We start from the raw sequence: 16,953 nt of genomic DNA on the forward strand, positions 1-16,953 counted from the left end.
ATAATTTAGACATGAAGACCTGAAAGGACTTACGTGGAACTGGACACAGGATGCTGATGAATATGACTCACCAGGACCATCCTGGACTGATGCTGCTGGACTGACCTGTGACCTGCCTGGTCACTAGGAGGAACTGCCATCACCTCCATCCCTTGTGCTGACTTATTGTTGGGCCTGCTAGCCCTGTGCTTCCCCCTTCTCTTTTCTCCAGGGGCAGGGTGCTGTGGCCCCTGACCCCTGTACCTAACTCAAGCATGAGGAGTGCTTCCTTTGTTGGTGCCTACAGAGCCTGGAGAGCACTTTTCTGGGCCCCCGGCTCTTCTAAGTGTATTGCCGAGTGACGACCTCACCGCCGCGACCTGGGCTCTAAAAAAAACTGCCCGGGCTGCGATGCGCTCATAAATCACCACCGCGACCCGGGCTCTGTAAGGTTGCCCCAGTGCTCGTAAGCGCTCTGCTGCCGTGAAATCAAAGCTGCGGCCCGGCTTCATTTTCAAAGCACCCCAGAGCCCCCAGGGCTTCACAAACAGAAAGCACAGGAGCGATGGTGCTCCTACCATGCACCCAAGGTGAGCTCTCTCCCAGGACCGGCTCACTGTTTGGATCCTGAGCCGGGCTGGAGAAGGGAGCCTCATTAGAGGCTCCCACCCCATCGGGCCCTACGTGTCATTTGGGTCCTTGTTTGGCCTCCCATTTTCGTTGAAGGGCTGGTTGAGCCCCAGGAGGAGGCCCCCAGAGGACGCGGGCCCCAGGAGGGGTCCTATACTCATACTTTGAAGGGCAGGCAGGGTGGAAGCCTTCTCGGAGTCTCCCCGTGCCGCGGGGTTAGTTTTTTGGGCATTGTTGTACCCTCCCTTGTAGAAGGGCCAGTGGAGGCCCGGAGGGGGCCCTAAGGGTTTGTGGGCCCCAGGAGGGGCCCATTATAAAATCACAGAGAGGGTACCGACCACCCCTCCCCCCCAGGAGCAAAGCATGGCCCACGTTTAGCGCAAAGGGGTGCCATGGGCCCCACCTTCATCTTCCAGGCACTAGGAGTGCCCCTTTTCATCATACAACAGGTACCTTTGGGGACACATTCATTCTGACATGAACCTTGGGGGGTTATAAGTTCCCTGCCTATTTTTATGATATCGCATATATGTGCTGGTGTTCCTTTTGTGGGCACGACATGCTGATACGTACTTTATGACTTGTGATATGTTATCTAATGTTCCTTTTATGGATATTTATGATGTGTTTATGACAAGTACATAGATTTCTTTGCTGTGATTCCTGCCTACTGCTTATGTTGCAGAGTCCTCAGCACTTACGTGTTCCAATGTGACAACCGCTTATTCTTATAGAGTATTAGTAAGCTGTGTAACATTCCGACAACTGCTAAGGGTAGCAGGGTATTCCTGACATGTAATGTTTGGTCTAATTATGTTTTGTGCAATACAGTTCATTTTTACATAGCTCAGTGCTGTGTTTACTTTGTGGTGTACATATTGTGTCCCGTGTGTGATGTGCAAATGCTTTACACCTCCGGGTTAGGCCTGACTGCTCATGCCAAGCTCCAAAGGGGGTGAGCAGGGGTTATCTTGGACGTGTAATTCCCTTGCCCTGACTAGAGTGGTTGGGTTCTGCCTGGCTTAGGTGCATACCCTAGCCAACCAGAAACCCCATTTCTAACACATACACTGGGTTTATTTTGTGCAAATAAAGGTACTACTAGACCAACAGTAATAGTTAGAGATATAGCATCCGTGGTTGGTCTGGTACTTAAGTTCTGTGGAAAGGTAAATCCCACGTTCTAATTCATCATTGAAGACATATCTGACTGTGTTCCTGTTACTGGAGTGAATTTTGGCATGACTTGTGGCACCGCTTGGGGCAGTAAAAGTGGAGTTGGTTCTGTCTGAACCAACACTGGTCTCGGAAAAACTTGTTCTGTAGGCACAATTAAGATTGCAGTCATTTACAAGGTGGGTACATCAGGGTATATTCTCTGGACTTGTGGTGGTTGCACCTGATTTTGTACCACTGGAGTAGTATGCAAATTAAGGCTATTCTGCATCAGATTCTGTGTCAGGCTAGTATTAAGTACTCACTGCACCGGACTCACTGCCCCATTAACCGGTATTGGAGCTGAAGGATCAGCACTGGTGCTCAGAGCACTCTAAGGGCTTCTGTTAATCTTTCTAGTAGCTTTCCTTCCTTCTTTCTCAGTCACTTGTGTAATTGCTGGAAACAACTTAATTCCATGCAAAGTCTAATTTCTCCAAACTCTCTGAGAGCTGTCCAACCTAGCCTCTGTTAAAGTATTTTCTGCCTTTCTCATTCTCCTGTCAAATTTCAGTTGTTGTTGCTGTCTGGCTACCAGCTCCCAGATTGCTAATACCTCAAACTGTGCTGGTCTCGGAGGGGGCTTCAATTCATATAGCACCATCCTTAAATGCTGCAAAATCCTCAAACTGAACAATCCATTTGTAGGAAATGCTAAGTTTCCATCTTTCTCTGTCACTTTGCACCATTGCTTTAGCCAAAGACATGGCGTGACAACCTTCTCTTCCATTACAAATGTTAGCTGCTGTACCTTCTGGTGGTGTAGTCTCGTCTATACTTGTTGTAATGTACGTAACTCCTATTAAAGCACTCTCTATAGCTTTAAAAATGTTCATCTTTTCGAACTTTGTTATTCAAAATAAAATCAGGAAGTGACTTTTAATCCCAGAATTCTCTTCACCCACCTTCTCAACCAATTGCGCCTCACGGACGGCTGCCAATCCGTGCACGACTAACCAACCGATCGCAGCGCGGCTCCAATGGCGTCACATTCACACGTACTGCAGCTGACAAAGTGTTGCAGCTTGTCCTCCCAAACTTTGATTCACATAAAACTAATGCAAAAATTGCAAGCATGAACCCAAAATCAAAAAACAAATCTGCTGGTTTACTACATGAAGGTAACATAATCGCTTCGGAAACTTTATGGATTTTTCACTGACAACTCTTCCAGCTCTAAGAGCTACTGATTCTTTCTCAACTTCCCTGATTCGCAAGCAAAATTCAATCTACAAATTTTACTCTCAACTGATCAGTGGGTCTGCCCTGGTGCACATTGGACTCGCCAGGTTCAGTCTACATTTTTTTTCACTCACTTTGACTCACACTCTGACTTGTCGACCACGCCCAATCGACCTATTAAATCAGACAAATTACACCATAAAACCAAAGGGCATATTTATACTCCATCTGCGCCGAATGTGGGTCAAAAATGTTGACGCACATTCAGTGCAAACCTTGCACCATATTTAAACTTTGACGCCCGAGCCTGCCGAGGACAAAATTCCACTGTGTGCGTCATTTTTTGGATGCGGCAACCAGCCTTGCATTAATTATATGCAAGGTAGGCGTTCCCGTCCAAAAAATTACTTTAACAGCCGTGTATCGTATTTATGCTTTCGGGCAAAAAAAGACGCACAGCCGGGAGGCGGAGCCGGAAAATGACGCACAGCCCGATTTGCGTAAAAATGTAACGCCTGGGTCAGGGCAGGCGTTAACATTGGGCGAACACACCTGTATTTAATCAGAACACACAGAAGCAACAGCAGAGCAGCAGAGCAGCAAAAGTGAGACATGGAGGTGCCTTTCATCCAGCGTGGACGCAGACGCAGAGCCCAGCAGCAACAACAGCAGCTACCACAACACCAGCAAGGACCCCAAAGGCAGCGCAGAAGGCAGGAGAGGATATGCTGTCCCAGAACAACCCTTCATGTCCTCAGGGAACATGACAACATCCAGAGGTACAGGTTGAACTAGCAGGCCATTCAGCAGCTGCTGCGCAACATTGAGCCACAGTTGGCACCCACCTTGCTGACAGCCCACACCATCCCAACAGAAACCAAGCTGCTTGCCGTACTACACATGCTGGCAAGTGGCTCTTTTCAAACAACTGGTGCCCTGGTTGCTGGAATATCACAGCCGTCATTCTCTGCCTTTTTGCTCAAAGTACTGGATGCCATCATTGGACTCACACCCCGCCACATCTGCTTCCCTAACACACTGCAGAAGCATCAGGAAACAAAACAGGGGTTCTACCTCATTAGTGGCTTCCCACACATCCTTGGTGCAATCGACTGCACACATGTACGCCTTGTGCCACCTGCTGCAACTGAACACCTCTACCGCAACAGGAAGCACACACATTCCATCAATATGCAGGCCATTGTCGATCACCAAGGATTGATCACCAACATCGTGGCCAAATAGCCTGGGAGTGTTCATGACTCATTAATCTTCCGTCACAGCACCATCAATCAACACTTCCAGGATGGACGGTATGGCAATGGACTACTTGTTGGTAAGTACAACAACCTACTTATATACACACTGCACAGCAACCCTCTAGGACACACAACACATACACCACAACAGCAACATGTCAACAGGAACACGCTGAGGTTGTGACACCGCTACCATGTTTCTTGGGTCCCCAAGGGGCCCCACGACACCCGTCCCCGCCATCCTGTTTCTGGCAGTGAAAACCGCCAGAAACAGGCTGGCGGGAAGGGGGTCGGAATCCCCATGGTGGCGCTGCTTGCAGCGCCGCCATGGAGGATGAAGCACCGCCAGCCTGTTGGCGGTGCTTCCGGCGACATCCACCCTGGCGGTCATAGACCGCCAGGGTTGGAATGAGGGCCAATGTCTTTTAAATATAATCACCATCACCACTTTATGAATAAACACCTATAATAATCACCATATCATGGCTTGGCTATTCATTTTTGCACACCTTTATCTCTAACTATCAGATTAAGAGTCTTGCCTCATGGAGCATTGCTGATATACCGATTAGGACACTGAAAATCCCAGAGCAAATCTGATGTGTACGATAGAACGGTCACATACACACACACTGTAAATGACATATCCTGTACATTTCACCTTTGAAGGGCAATAGTAGAGGACCACACCTATTTCACACATACATGTTGGAAACATGGTTCATCGCAGCATACTGCTCACAACTAAGACACCATCACTCAATAAGGGGAAAGCAAGCCTCATACATGAGGCAGTGGATGTGCTATTGCATCAGTAACAGGAATGTCTGACCAGACCCTTTACAGCAGTAAGTCCAACTGCATCCAATCTTTGCAAGGACTATCTGTGACTAGAGTTCCATATAAGCAGAACATAGACAGCACAAGTGCCACACATATGAGCAGCATTGCGCACATGACATTCCATGTACATGTCAGCCCATTTCCTAACTCCTGACACACCCATGCACCTGGTCACAACCCAGTTGTCTGAAGAGGTCCCTGGAATAGTAAGATATGTACCCCAATATTCCCTCCTCTACACACACAGCTTGTCAATACCAATCCAGTGTGGTACACCCTTTCCTATGGTATACCATCGTCATAGAACATCTGACTGCATGGACGTCAGGTCAATTAATACACTGGCTTCTAGCTTCCAAGCCCTGTTAGCACCTGTAGATTGCTTCCCGTGTGAAGATGTCTGTTGGCCATTAGAATGCAAATCTCACCTACAGGACTTGTGAGAAACTGATGCAGCCCACACCTTTGATCACCTCCATGCACACCACCCATTTCAACAAGCACTGCCCCTGCTGATGCCTGTAACAGCGTAGGAGTTGCCATTTTGTCAAATACACTGTTAAGCATTGCTACTAATTAAGCCGTGTAACACAGCCCTTGTGTTCATTTGTCACCTTCAAAAACACAGGACATACACAGTTTTACATGTCAACTGTCTAGTTCATCCTCCAAACAGTCTTAGTCAGACCACTGATTATGTAACTTGTTAAATTGCTCGATCCTGATTCACCCTGCATCCTGGCAGCCTGACTGGCATCTGTCTGTCCGTCACCCTAAAGTTTCCCTGTGGCTACATATGTACCTCACTTGCCAAATGTACCAAGTCAGTGCATACCCAAATACATTGTATAGCATCATCTGCCTTTTAATTGTACCATATGAGTTAAATCCACTGTGAATACCAAAATGCATTGGCCATTCCTTGTCTGGGTCTCATTTATGCATGAACAACAAAGTGTGACAGTGTCCCAAGGTCGTATGAAGGGACTGGGTACGGGGCCTTCAGCAGAACCAGCAACTTCTGATAATGTCCATGTAAAATCCACACATGTCAGGACCCTGACAGTTCACACACAGAATTACATTGCTCACAACATTTTGATGGGCCGTGTGTGGTGAATAGCTGCGAGAATAATTAGCACAGAGGCTATGATGTTCCCAGATGCAGTGGGAATTGCAGAGGCTAACCTGTGTACAAATGTTGTAATGACACCTGCCGAAACATGACACCTGGGACATTATCTCACTCAGCACACCAAGGTTGCCCTGTTGACAGTCTCATTACACGTCTTCAGTGACAGGGTGGGACCATCCCCATTTAGGTTCTCATGTCCACATCCACTTTACTCACATTGATCAACAAAGGATACTCAGTAGATACAGGAATAGCTGCCACTGACTCATGATGAGACCTGGACCTAACTGTGACAAATTACACCCCTAAAAATATAGAGGCTCAACATTGGACCACACACATGAACAAGACACCTCTGTGCAAATTATCACTGGAAATATGTGAACATGTGCTGCCTCATCTGCTGGTTCACCACAGCCACTGGAGAGTTGTGGCTCAGTTATATGACCTCAACTGGGCTTCATCATACATTTGTGGTTCACCTTTGGCTGTCTGGACCAACTACATGGTACCCACTTCCTCAAAGCATGTGTCTGACTCGCTGTAGGATTCACCAACAAGTGCCTAGGAAGCTGTTACCAAAAATCTAGGACATAGGATGGTGAAAATGTGGACCATTGACATGAACAAGCATCTGCCATCTATCTCGTGCATGCTTTGTCATCTGTGGTGTCTACGTTACCCAAAATCTTGGAAGTGCACATAACAGATGTTGCTACATGTATGACTAACACATGTCCTCTCTCATTTCCACAATGACTTGCATCTAAGGTTTGGATACATTGACTTCGCCTTCCTACAAGCATATGTTCAATAATGCATCATGTGATGCACACACACGCGGTTTACAACTACATTAGTTGCCAATGCACACACATTGAGCCATAGGCATTGAGGTATTGTACATATGTGTGTCACATTGCTATCCTCTCCTAATGCCAAACATGCCCAAATTGTGCAATACATATATGTAGGCCACACATATGGCCATCTAGTGCGTCAGCCAACTGTCAAAATCCTGTTAAGGAAGTAGCGGGTCATGGTCCGCTGCAATATGATGTCTCACATGTGAACATACACCATCAACACCATTGTGGGTGCCATCAGCCTATCTCTGATGTGTCCCAAATGTAACATAACATACAAAACTGAAAAACTGCCCAAAACCAGTTCATGCACTGAAATTTTGACGTTGCTAGCGTGAAGCATCATTTTTTTTCCACAAATACAGATTGTGCGTCATATTTTTTGACGCACAGGAGTGAAAATTAGGCTGCATCCAAATAATTGTACGGACTATTTACTATTATTTGGATGCGGGCTAATTTTCACTCCTGTGCGTCGAAAAATATGACGCACAATCTGTATGCGTGTAAAAATATGACGCATAACACGAAAAACAGCGGCCATTTTATGCAGGAACTGATGTAATAAGATATCCTGTTTACAGATTATGTACAGTGGGTGTACTTTCACTTTCACTTTGCAGTCTGTGATTCTTCTAGGCTGTGTGGCTGTTTTCTGAGTGGTGTCCAGTGATTTTGTGCTTTTGTGTCCTGTGTGCTATCTCAACTGTCATTTTGTGAAATAATTATTGTTAGTGTATAGTGTCCTACTGTGTTTTGTTTATATTTGTCCAGTATTATAATGTTTTTGTTGTTTGTGGGAGTCTGTTGTGTGTAGTGCTAGATTGGGGATAGTTGGGCTCTTTTAGTGGTTACGTTTACTTTTCATCTGTTTTTGTACCCCTACTTTCCCCCTTTTCCCCTTTCTACATCTTTAACCCCTATTCCTCTTTTCATTTGCAAGATGTCTGGCAGGCCACGTTTTGGCAGGATGGGTGAAGAGGAGTTGGGGAGCTTTATATGGCTTGTGTGCCAATTCCTACCACTGATGATCGAGGCAGGGTGATACAGGGGTATCACACTGAAGCACGCAGAATCCAGTGGGGAAAGGTGCTGCATCACCTGCAGCGTGTGTATGCCAGTCGGAGGAGTGACCACCAGCTGAAGCACCGGTGGGCTGACCTCATCACCAGGGAGCAGGATCTCTTGGACCACCTGGGAATCATGACTGGTGGCCCTGTTGGTGAGTACTAATCATGTAAATGTGCATGATTAAATGCCCTGTAGTGACATCAGATTATTTGTACAATATCTGCCAGCTAACTTGCTGACTGTGTCTAATGCTGTGGCAACATACAGGGTACTTGATGCAATATGTGAAGGATCACAATTGCTAGCTGTCAGGAAGCACGTGCTCTGCAAACTTACAGGATACTTTTCCATTAAGTAAATTGGTGCTGCCTTTGTGTCAGACAACCAAACAAAATAGGAGCCAATCATGTCTTTATAGGCCACATTTGCCAGAGAAGTAGAGATGTACTAAAATGTTGGCGAACTTTGTTGACACGATAGCTAGACTGACTTTAGAAACACTAAATGATGCAGAAAATGAGTGCTGGCTTCACGTCAATTGATGATAGCAAAGTGGCCCAGACACATGTCTCATGTGAGTCTGGTGAGTGTGGAAGGAAAGCGTTCACGGAAGTTCTATGAATGTTAGGGATTATTGTGGTCCTTCATCTTTTTGGATACATGTCAGATCAGGATTTGAAAACATTGTGTAGAGGTGTAAGGTGCCCTCAGCTAACATCTTAGACTGGTATTTGGAGTAAGTTGTGCCACATTCCAATTAGGGATGGCAGTCCAAAGGTATGCACATGGCTTCACATCTCCATAGTTGGTGCAAATCACCATTGCAGGGCCACATCAAATGAAGAAACTGTAACAACAGGAGGGCTTACAAAATTCCCTGCCTCTCTGTACATTTTACCTATGTGTATGAAATGTGTCATGGCCACATAGGCTTTTTGGCGGGTAATGCAGTCCTCAAGTAACCAGGCTTGGGATGTCTCTCTTGAATGCACATGATGAGACGATTACACTCCATTATTATTTCTGATCACTAATGATGGGGCATGTTTGCCACCACATGATAGTTAGGGCCACTGCATGTGTGCAGATATGTGTGTAACTGTCACAGGACACCCATGCTATGTACATGTTGGCCGTGATATATCAGATGCAGTATCATCATGTCTGAATGGTTGTCATTTCGTTATTCAGCTTACACTTTGTATATGTCTTTGAAATTGTTGGTCAGTGCACAGATTTTGAGCACATTTCTTCCTTCCATGCCTTACAGGTGGACCGGCACCCTACACTGTGGGAGAGGTGGCTACATTTGAGGACCCCGACCACTCCAGTAAGTGTTGATATGTCTGTTATGTGTTGTGTTTGCTGGTGATGTGTGACGGACTCGTGTGTGTTGAACACATAGCAAGGTGTGATGCGCTGGCCAATCATTTGTCTTGTTCCATGAGTGGGATTTCAGTTTCTCAAAAGTTTTGAATTGGCCAATGCTTATCCTATTGTATTATCTAGGGATTGTAGGTCATTCCTGTAGGCCCCACAATGAGTACTAGGGTGAGTCATGTGGATGCCACTTGTATCAACAAGAGTCGCACTGGAAGTCAGCTCAGATTTAGTCAGCCTGTCAGACCCACATTCTCCCTGATTGGTACTGCAAATCGCTTTCCAACAGACTTCTGCTGCCCTATTCACCAAAGTACTTATTAGACTGTAGGTAGAACTTCCTAGCAGCATGTATTTCCGCATGTAATGCTACAGGTATGTGGAAAATGAGTGCAATGGCCTAGGTGTGCATGCTAAACATGATCATGGGTGTTCTTGCAAATCTGTGTCTGTTGTAAGTCATGCCTTACTGGATATATATGTTGTGTATCAAGCTCTGCATATCCTGACATGTGTAGCGCTATGATTGGTCAAGGGTTTGCAGACTCCTAATTGTTGATAGACCTTACCTGTGATGTAGAGCCAAACACCTGTGGAGTTTTCTATGCACTCCTCGGTGTCCATGTTGTTTGGAATTGTTAGTTGTTTCTTCAAACCCCCCCCTCAAACACAGGCATGGGTTTGTGAATAGGGTACATAGGACTGATGCTGCCAGTATGATACACATACATGTGAATAAGTGACTGGTCGGAACCTAGTATACACACTCAGGTATGGCACATGGGTACTATACTGGCAAGTCCAGTTACAACTTGCAGACCAGGTAGCTTTAGTTTTTCATTCTGTACACTGACATTTATAGCCCAGGTATTGGGGGAGGATATGCAGCATGATTGTTAGCTGATAACTGGCAGAACTCAGATGGCAAGTCAATGCCAGTTGTTACCCATCTCGTAGGTTTTGGATGTGCTATGTGTGATGTGATCTTTGCAGGCTGGCCTGCCATGTACTTCCTCAGGGATATTCAATGATCTATACGGTGATATGAGCTGTTACAAGTACAGTAGATGTATTGTCTGATTGACTTATTGTGTCATTTCACACAATGCAGTTCCTAATGTAAATTATTTGCATTTGTCTTCACAGCTGCAAACATGACTCCAAACCAAGTCCGTGAGTTCCAGCGGCCGGCCATGAGATACCAGCATATCCTGCTGGTAGAGTTGGGGTTAAGGAGGATGGCCCATCGATACCGCCATGAATGGGCCTCCGGGGCATGGAGGGCTTTCCCACAGGGTGGCCCCACTTTGCCCACCACAGCCACCACCAGCACAACCACCAGTTCTACCCAGGTGGCACCACCCACAGCTGGGACTGTTGTCCCTAAGTCTGCTGTAGTTCCAGCCCCCAGCATTGCAACAGCTTCAGGATAGCTCACTGGCCTTGGCTCCACACACCCACAAACCTCCTCCTCCGGTACCCAGACTGCCCCAGCTCCAACAGTTGACCCTGCAGCATTCCACGAAATGGAACAGAAGATGGACCGTGTCTTGAGGAAGATAAGTAATCTGAGCTGGGATGTTCGCCATATTAACAGGCGTGTGAAGTCCACAGAGCGGATCCTCCGGAGGGCCAACCTCTAGACTTTGGTGACAATGGACATGATTCCCTCCCCTTCCTCCTCTTTCCTTGTTCTCATACCTAGTGTGCTTAGGGGGCTTAGTGTTAGGTTAGTATAGTCTGTTAGTTTAGTTAGTGTTAGTGGGTGGGGGGGTCCTGATTCTTCCTATTTTTACTTATTAAGTGTGTGGGTGGGTGGGTGGGTCGGTGGGTGGTTTTATGTTGGGGTTCTTGTGTGTTTAATTAAAAAAAAAGAAAAAAATAAAAAAATACAAAAAATATATATTTGTTTAGGATAGTATAGTATGTGTTTAGGTTAGTATGTGTTGTCCTCCATGTGTCCCGTCTCATAAGGGGGGGGGGTGGGAGGTTGATGTTTAGAATGTTTCATTACATGTGATAAGTAAGTTTAGCTTAGGTTAGTTAGGGACAGTTGTGGGTAATAAGTAGTCAGGGTAGATTAGGGTAGGTAAGACTTTTTCCTCAGTTTCCTCTTCTGTGATTACCATTTAATAAATATATAGTTAACCCTTTACAGTATGTGTTAAATGCTACTTCATCATGGCCTTGGCATTAGTGTACATGAATTTTGTTCTATTACATTTGTGTCCTATGCTACGAACAAATCCAAACTGAGCTGTAAGACTATCAGCTACCCCAGAGCTACCTTGCAAAGATTCCACCATTCGTTGCAACCACCAATCACAGTTAATATGGATCCCAACGTGTTTTTGTCGATAAGTATGTTTTCTACGTCACAAACAGTGCTTCCAGACTTGGTACTGGGGGAACAATTTTAGGTCTGACTGCAGTGTGATGTTCAAGGACACCCTTATAAGATGAGTTGTTAGCACTCTTGCAGTCTTGTCTTCATGACTCACATAGATCATTTGTGACACTGTTCAGCATGATTACCTATTTGGATGTAAACTCAGACAGCTTCATCATGCAGTTTTTGTAGTGTTAGCTTAGATTTGTGTGCACTGTTATATGTGTTAGTATTGCATATTGGCAACATTTTGCTGCCACTATTTGATGACTTAGATATCCCTTGAGGAAGCATTATTCTGTACAACACAGCATGATGGTATATGGTTTCTCTCTTCATCAGATATTACCCTCAGGAAGGGCAGAGTATGATGCAATCCTGGCCACTGTGCAAATGTATCTGACTACATAATATCAGGACAGTTGTATTGACAAGCTACGTAAATTGACAGTAGGCACATTTCAGTTATCTACTGCACAGTTGATGTGCCACATTACCCAGAGACAGATTTGTTGTGTAAGTGCTATTTATTGAAAAGTGCTGTAATGCTATATGTACATTGTCCATGATTGTGAGTTCATTATAGTGACATCTTACATTGTGGTCCTACACAGGGGGTTAAGGAAATGCTTTTGACATGCTGGGGTGATGTTTCAGACAGTGCAGGGGGACAGGATTTGCCAATGAGTAAGAGAGAGACAATCACTGGGCAGGCTGACAAGATATACAGTGGATAGCAGAACAGTCATTGAGTAGAATTGTTGTAAGGACCTTGGTAATAGTTGGCCGTGTGGCAGGGACTAGTGCTTCCGGGTACTTTCCGTGTGAATGTGATCTGTTCCATGTCTTCTTCTTCTGATGTGTGTGTTGCCTCCTCTGTCCTTGTTGGTGGTGTTGTGAAGGGGCAACACACACCTCAGTGTTAGAAGACGTGGAGTCAGACATCCCGGTTGCTGCTACCTGTGAAGGTCTTAAGGGCAGTACTGCAGCAAGGAGGATCTGCTGATTCTTAAGAATAGCAGCCACATCACAATGGTAGGCAGCCAGGTCAGCCCTGAGGGGTTCAATGTTGCATTCATGCACGCGTTGACAGGATTGCTGTTGTAGGTGTTGGGTCAACTGTATTACAGTTGTGCTGATTTCCTTCAGGCTTTTTTGCTGTTCCTGCAAGATAGATGTTAGCGCTTGCATAGCTGCTGCCTGATCTGCAGATGACATCATGTACGAACGCACCCCCTCAAGGCTGGCTGCCATAGTTTGCATCCCTACCCGCACCTCCTTGGCCAGCTCCAGCTGTACCCCAACTACAGATCTCTCAAAGCTGGTGCCTGTGTCATCTGAATCCTCAGCTGTATTGGAGATGGCAGGTCTTACAATTGGGGTGGTGGGTGGGTCCTCTGTGATGGCTGCTTGTTCTGTGCTCCTCCTTCTGACTGAAGGTGGGGTCTGGAGGGTTCCAAGGACCTCTTGGATGGTCTCCTGGGAAATGTTTGTCAGCTCGTTATCCATGTCATCAGGGTATTCTGGGACAGGCATATCCGCAGGAGATCCATCTTCCTCTGCAATGAAACGGGGTACAATTAGTGGGTCAGTGTTGTGGCATTAGTGATGTGACATGCCTGCCTTGTGATGAATTCACATTGTGATGTTGTTTCGTGTTCATTGCTCCACTCCTTCAGATGGGCATTCTCCCACGTCTATGGCCCACCTGCATGTCACATGTATAGTATTAAGTTATTAGACTTCTCCGCATCATCTCCTCTAGTATTGATTTAGGCCAAATAGTGAATTGCCACCTTCTTGTCCTACTCAACCCTCCGTCTACATCCATTCCTATGGTGAGGCCTTTCACTGGCTGTGGGTGTTCTGATGGCACTGGCAGCACACTTGACAACCTGGACCTGCCCCAGTCTCTGATCTTTCACATCCACTTAAATGTAGTTGACATGTAGCATATCCTGTGCAAAGCATTGCTATGGCACGATATGGATGGTGGCATTGGTAATGTGTACAGCTGATGTTGGGAATGTGTGGTATATTGGATTGCCCTGATAATCGTAGCAGTGTCCTATTTCCTCCTCTGACTGTGCAGGTGTATTTCAGTGACCAGTTACATGTGTCCTCCCCCTCAATGCTGTTGTCTGAGCAGTATGACATTTGGGATGTTACATTGTGACCCAGGCACAGGATGGGCCCTGACATATGTGGCGTGGGTATGTCTTAGTGCTGTGTAACTCCTATTGTTGTTGACATTGGCTGATGTTTGCTACAACTATGGGTATTGTCATTTGACAGTACTGGGGCCTTTGTCTTTTTTTCAGGGGATTACTGGAGCTGTCATCCTCAACCCTCTAATTTAGGTGTGTATGATCCATGGGGAAGTTACTGCCATTGGCTACTTGAGCTGCACACAGAGCAGAGGTGGTAGTGGCAACTGTTGTCGCAGTTACATTCCAGTTGTCGGTATGGCTAGAAGTTGTTAATAGTGCCCTAGTTAATGTAGGGGGTATGGTGGCTGACGTGTGCCGGGATGTCAGTTTGACGTTGTGCCCTTCCCTCCTGGGGTGGCTTTACCTTTGCTCCATCGTTGGCATGGCAGCATGCCCCCATGGGACTGTTGTTGGTGTAGTGTAATGGTGTGCCCAAGCTTCTGTCCGTGCAGGACATGCCCCCATGCCATCCCCCTTTACCCATGCCACTCCATGTATATGATGATTTTCATACATTTTGTGGTCAGTATCTCCTCCCCCAGTTGTAGTTGACATTAGTGCATTTTAATTCCCCATGCGACATACCCTGCATGTGCATTGTCTCCTGGTAGTCTGTGCTGTCCTGTCCTTGAATCCCTGTAATGATCTCCACAGGGATGACGGCTGCGACCATCTCCTCCATGTGGTCCAGGGCCTCCTGGTGTGCTGGACTCCCACCTCCAGTCTGCAGTGCTGCCTTCCTGTTCCTGGCCATCTTTTCCTTGGTCCTGCGCTTGCAGTCATGCCAGCGTTTCTTGCACTTGATGACTGTTCTGCATACTTCTGCCACACTGTTGATCTTGTCGACAATTTGTTGCCATATAGCCTCTCTCCTACTAATTGGCAATTTTGAGGTGACAAACAGTTGGTGCTGGTCTTCTGTCACCTCTTTAACCATAATTTCCAGTTCCTCTGACACTTTCTTTTCTCTCTTAAAGTGTCCTGGTTCTTGTGTGGGTCCTCCTGGCTGGTTCCTGGTCTATTGTCATCTTCCTAAGGACTGTAGAGGCACCTGGGATCCATTTTGGCCCTCCTCTGCTGAAATGTCTGTGTTCGTGTGGAATTTTGGTTTGATACTATTGCGTCAAAAAACCCTGCATATCCGGTTTACGGGGTCATAAATCGACCCACAGTCATTTCCGCCGCGTTAACGTCGTTTTGCTTTACGACTTGACGCTGCGGTATGCGTCAAAACTAATGACTCACACCTGTGGTTTGCGCCGCCGTGCGTCAAAGAAAAATGGTGTTAACCGGTGGTATTATTTTTGACGCAAAACTGCGCCGGCGCAGTTTTGCGGCAAAAAGTATAAATAACCCCAAGTGTCTCATGCAGTTTTCAAAATACTCTGGAATCTAAGACCACGCAAGGTCCGTACATCAACAACCACGTAGACAATTTTTGAGCACAAAGTGCCACACACATGTGAAGTTCAACGACTTCCCTATTCTCTCATTGTGGAGTATGTACACTCCTTCTACAACTTCATTTGGAGTACGCAAACTCCCTAAACCCCCACAAACATCACAATTCACCTGCAATTTGCATGAGCTCTGCAAGCCCAAAACCTTCTCCATTCACACTATCACTAGAATGCCAAGAACATCCTAAAACAACAATTGGCAGGCTCCAGGATGCTGGGAAAGTAATTTCAGGATTTAAGGGAACATTTTCCCTCCAATCTGTATCAGTGAAAAAACAAACCCAAAACCTATAACGGGCTTCTATGATGGGCTCTTAAGGAGACAAACCATCCTCTTCTACCATGTCTGTTAGCACATCAGAATTGAATAAGTAAACTTACAAGGGGAGACAAATAGGTCAATTAACCTTTTGACTCGCATTTAAGATGTTCCCACCATAGATTCAGTACATGCAGATAATTTATCAATAACAAATCAATGACATCATTAGTCAATGATAATCAATAGCATTAATAATCAATTGAAATCAGTAATTATCACACACCATGACCTTTCAGGCATGAATGACCACACTTTTTAGTAAAAGTTAGAATATTTATTTCCCTATATTAAAAATGCTAAAGTCACGTAAGATAATCTCAGAATCAAATGATAAACATACAGAAACATCACTGGCTGCCCAAAGCGGCAAAAAAAACGTAATCTAATCAAAGCTTGAACAATTACACATTCTAAGGTTACAGTGCAAATTAATAACAAGAACAACTGAGCAAACAATATTACATACATTTATATTCAGCAAATGAAAAACATCAATTATTACCTCCTATAACATACTTTCATTAGTGAGGATCCTTATCTAACACCAGTGTAGAATTAGCATTTTGGGCTTTATGCAAAACAATGTATTCAACACAATTTTTTAAAACAATTAACTATGGCTCTATCAAAATAGTGCAGTTGGTACCTAGAAAGAAAAAGCAAATAGGCTTTAGAAACACATCAGTAATAATATCAGCAAGCTAAGATATTCTTCCTCATCAGGACATCAGTTCAGTCAGCAAGGCATCAGGATTCAGCATCAAAGTTCAGAATACGCATAAGTCTTTAAGCTTTGAATTAAAGTACAGCTCTAGATGCTCAGTAAAGTAATGGCCTTTCAGCAAAAAGAAAATGGGCAAATGCGCTGTCTTCTATCAGTGCAGTCCGGCTAAGTTAGATTTCCTAAAACTACTTCCCAAGACCCTATTGGTCAAGGGATCGCATGTTCACAGTTTGTCCAATCAAACTAAAACTTAAATTCTATAATTTTTACTAGTACACAGTTCACATG

This window comes from Pleurodeles waltl, chromosome 10 (assembly GCF_031143425.1).
Source record: "Pleurodeles waltl isolate 20211129_DDA chromosome 10, aPleWal1.hap1.20221129, whole genome shotgun sequence".
Taxonomy (NCBI): domain Eukaryota; kingdom Metazoa; phylum Chordata; class Amphibia; order Caudata; family Salamandridae; genus Pleurodeles; species Pleurodeles waltl.